Raw genomic sequence first — 4,977 nt, 5'->3', positions numbered from 1 at the left:
TTGGCAAGGTCTGATACAGGATACTGAAAGAGCTAGATATTTTGCAAGTACTTTTCCACTGATTTGAAATTACAGTATAATTCAGCGAATTGTGGGGATAGTTTGTCTTGGTGCAAGGTGCCACAATGATAGCTTTGAAAGCTAAAAAGCTCATTTGGGACCGTTCCAACATACAAGTCTGTTTTATGAAGATTTCTTATCTGGAATGATCATCTTTCCAATAGAGAATAGGTAAACTCAATCTTCCTGTTACTCTCCATACTGATCTTAGCCCATGTGGAACTCCGAGTTACAGTATATGAATGGGAAGCTGTGGTATAGAGACACCAATAAAGATTAACAGAAGTTCCCTGTATGAAGTAAAGCCTACTCATAGCTCTGGATGAAAATCCTTGTTTGACTACCATGACAGCTGCCAACTATAAAAGTAGACATTTGTTCATTAAAAACTAGACTGAAATCATTCTGTAATTTCATACCGCCCTCTGATCAGCCATCAGAAAGGAAGGACTTCTGACTATTTTAGAACCCATAATTCAGAGGTGAAAATTTGTAGCATTACTGATGCCTCAGTCCATACAGAAACTATATATTCCTAAGTTTCCCTCTCATATTACTTTGTGACCATTGCTGCTAAAGCTAGGGACATTCAGTTTCATAGATGTCATAGATTTCATAGGCATTAGTGCTGGAAGGGACCTTGTAAGATCATCAGGTCCAGCCCCTTCCCAAGGGGCAGGAAGTCAGCTAGGGTCAAAGGATCCCAGCAAGTGTCCACAGTAGGTGCTTGCACCACCTCTGGGGGGAGTCTATTCTAGGCCTTGGTATTTAATAGGTTTTAAGTACAGAAAGGATTGCCATGATATTCTAGTAAGCTCTTCTATATAAAAAAGCCATAGAATTTTCATGGCTTACCTTCTTAGTTTCTCTGCTGTAGGCTCTCAGCTGGCTTTATTTAACTGATCTCTTCCTACTCATGTGAACTTGTCCTGTTTCTGACTGAGTTTTCTTTCCTGAAAACCATTATCAAGTTTTCCCAGATGAGAGGTACTATAAGCATTGGTCCATATGGTATGGAATATGGATGGTACACCTAGAGAAGGATGAAATTGCTTCCAAGAGCAATTTAGAATGAGAAGGTTCCAGAACCAAACCAAATCATAAGGTTATAAGTAATAGGAAAGAAATGTGATTAGCTCTAGTATCATTTCTAACTGGAACAATGAGAACTCTTATGTGACCCCTGTTTGAAGTTTTCTAAGTAATGGAGTGCATTCTGGCATATAACGTAAGCAAGCCACTTTCCCCTTTAGTGGCAGGAAGCATGGGAAAAATAATCCAAAAATGAGCAACCCATGAACAGAGAGTCACAGTAAATGTGATTTCATGCAAAGGGGTAATAAACATCTGAAATAAACTGACAAGAAAGGTAATTGGTGCCAGAAACAGTGATATATTCAAAGGAGAACTAGATGCGCTTCTTACAAAGGCATCAAGGGAAAAGAAAAGCACAGAACAAAAAGAAAATAGGAACATGGAAATAAGAGCTGTTCAAAGGGGATAGGGCTCTGGACCTTGGCCACCAACAGTGCTTTATGTACCATATAATGACTATATTATTCTTAGATAATGATAGCAATTTACATTGAAAGAATTTGTACGAATATTACCTAATCAATCCTTCCAACACCCCTGTGGGCAAGATGGGCAAGTAACTATTAACAAGATGCATCTAGAATAAGGATCAATGAGTGCAGGAGGGCAGAGGAGTAGAAATAGGGAATTATATTAGGGAACATTGGAGAATGGATAATGAGGACACCAGAAAGGTGAAACTACTATATGGAACCTATTGGGTAGCCAGGCTGCCTTTCCTTACTCTTAACATTTCTTTCTGTGTTCCCTTTTCCCTGATAAGCTACCTACTCGGTTCATATGTTTTTGGCCAAAGTGTATTCTCTGGTGACATGAGCACAGGATTCAAGACCGAGAATTCTTTTCCTGGCTCTGACTCATGCACTGTTGGCAGAGCCAGATTAACCCTGTAGTGGGCCCTAGGCAAACAAACTTGCGGGCCCACAGCTGAAGATGTAATTTTATATTCCATTTTTTCACTCAATAATTATAATATGTAAGATAAGCACAACTGGGCTGCTTGTTCACTTAGGGCCCTAGGCAGGTGCCTAGTTTACTTATGCATTAATCCAATTGACTGTCAGTATTTCTACAGGTACAATTAATGTGACTGAATAAACTCCAGTGCAATTTAAGCCAGAGTAAACTAATCCAGATGTCATAGTTTCATAGTTTCTAGGAACAGAAGGGACCTGAACAGATCATCAAGTCCGACCCCCTGCCCTGGGCAGGAACAAGTGCTGGGATCATAATACCCCAGACAAATATCTATCCAACTTCTTGAAGACCCCCAAGGTAAGGGAGAGCACCACCTCCCTTGGGAGCCCATTCCAGAGCCTGGCAGCCCTAACCATAAAGTAATGCCTCCTGATATCAAGCTGCAACCTGCTCTCAATCAATCTGTGGCTGTTGTTCCTTGTTATCCCAGGTGGTGCCTGGAGGAACAGAACCTCACCTATTTCTGCTAGTCCCCCCAGTGAGTTTATAGATGGCCACCAGATCCCCTCTCAGTCTTCTCTTGTGGAGGCTGAATAGATTGTCTAACATTACTGTCTACACGTGCATTTAAGTGCAGTAATTTACTCCTCCCTTGAACAGTATGGGTGCATCCATACATGCAAGCACATGTGCTTGCAGCAGCTCAAATAGAAGCAGTGCAAATTTGAGCCGGGGCTTTTTGCCTCAGCACACATGCCCAGACATGCACTTTGGTGTGGGGCAATTGTGCCGCTTGGGGCAAAATAACTCTGCCTGGCTCCTCCCGGATCTGCAGCCAGGGGGAGCTAGAGCCCAGGGCCAGCACCTCTGCTGTCCCCAGCAGTATAAAAAGCTGCCCTGTCCTGGCCCCAGCAGTACAAAAAGCTCAGGGTTACTCGCTCTCAGGAGCTTCTGGGGCCTGGCCAATTGGTACCTGTGGACACTGCCCCTTGTGCCAGTTGGACTGCTGAGGCAGCCTTGAGAGTTCCCTGCACCCTTTACCTGCAGCAGTCTGGCAGTGGGGGCTGCAAACTGGCTGTGACCTGCTGTGCACCTGCCAGACCTGGATGGGGACTGCACAGTCAGTAGAGGCATCTGCCGCTTTGGGCCAGCTGCCAGTGGTCTGTGGCTGCAGGGTTGTCTTTTGTGCAGCACTACTGCCATGTATGCCCCCTGCCCGGCCATCTGAGCAGCTATTGCCCGGAAGATGTTTCCAGTGTGGTGGTCTGCTTTGAACTGTCAGAGCATATCCTCCTGGCCAAAATGGCAAGGGGGTCAGCCACTTCCAGCTGGGTCCAAGGTGCCAGCTCTGAGCAGGCAGAGTCCTGCCACTGGTCACCCTAGTAGGAATTCTGGTGTTCCTTATTGGAAAACTGAAAAACCCTTGATAAAAAAAACCCAGAGTCACTCTGTCAAGTACTCTGAAATCCATGTTCCTCCACAATTAAAAAAAAGACCACTATATATAGAGAGAGTGAGAGACAGAGAGACAGCGATCAGTTGGGTAATGATTTATTGATATATCTACAGTGTTAAAGCAATTTGGAAGCCTACCAATGTCGTTATCATCATAATAAAGTGAGTTCTAAATATCTACATGTTTTGCTGCCCCCCACAGAGGTTACAGCCCCCCCAACAGGATCTACAGCCCCGCAACAGGGTCTACAGCCTCCCCTCAGGGGTTACAGCCCCCCAACAGGGATTGGGGGACCTCAGGGAGCAGGCAGGGCAGGGCAGGGATTGGAGGGGCTCAGGGGGCAGGTGGGGGATTGGGCTGAGTGGGGCAGGGATGGGGGGGTCCTAGGGGAGCAGGTGGGGCCAGCAGGAGTCCCCCCTATGGTCCCCTCACCCATCCTCCAGCCCCCCCAACCCCTTAATTACCAGCACTGGAGCCTGGGTCCAGCTCCCTGTTGCTGATATGCTGCCTGTCCTGAGCATCTCTGGCAGTCAGAGCATCTCTGTGGAGGAGCCAGCCTCCGGTTGCCTCAGGACCATGCCCTGCTTCCGTTTTTTGTCTGCAGTTTTCCTTACCCCTGGATATCCAGGGTCTAATTTTGCCCCCGTGAAAATTTGCAGCACAGGGAACATTTTCTCATTTCTGCATGTGCCTCTTGCAGCGTCTCAAAGAGGCACATGTGGGCTCATCTGGATGTGCCCTACCTGTGTCTGACAGGGTATCTGATGGTGCTGTAAATTAGTCTACACCAGCCCAGTTGTTACACACATGTTGACAGTGATGCTTTATTGCACAGTACATTGATCTACTGGGCAGTAAAGCGCACATGTAGATGTGCCCAGTGTATCCTTAGTGACATTACTGAACCTCTTTTTACTCACTTTCCTCATCTGTAAATTGAAGTTTATGATCGGGGTCTAGTTTATATGGCTGCAGTGACTTTTAATGTTTGTTTTAAGATTTTCCGATGAAGGAAGCCAAATAGTGCAAAATATTATTAAGAATCAGCTCCTTCTCTGGCTGATGCCAATGCTGATCCATGAACAAATAATTCTGGGCTTGCTACTTTTGCTGGGAAGGCTTAAGGGTCTCATTTCTACAACATTAATATCTTCCCTAGTGTTTTAATGAATCCAGGAAAATTCATTTGTTTACAGCTCTGTGTGACAACACATACTGAAGTTCCTACACTAATAAATCCTGCTTTTTTATATATTTAATTTTCAATACCTTGATTAATCCATCAATGGACATTTCAAGCCACTCTATCAGGTCAACTGCATCTAAATCTGAGATAAAAAATATTCCACACAGTAAAGAGAGTGACCTAAGTAATAGATGACAGGAGTATTTGGAATTATTTTTATGACCATCTGCAAGAAAGTTGCATTTGTGGACAAACACACTCT

Source organism: Alligator sinensis, unplaced genomic scaffold, assembly GCF_000455745.1.
Source record: "Alligator sinensis unplaced genomic scaffold, ASM45574v1 scaffold289_1, whole genome shotgun sequence".
Classification (NCBI taxonomy): domain Eukaryota; kingdom Metazoa; phylum Chordata; order Crocodylia; family Alligatoridae; genus Alligator; species Alligator sinensis.
Note: the sequence above shows the minus strand (reverse complement) of the source record.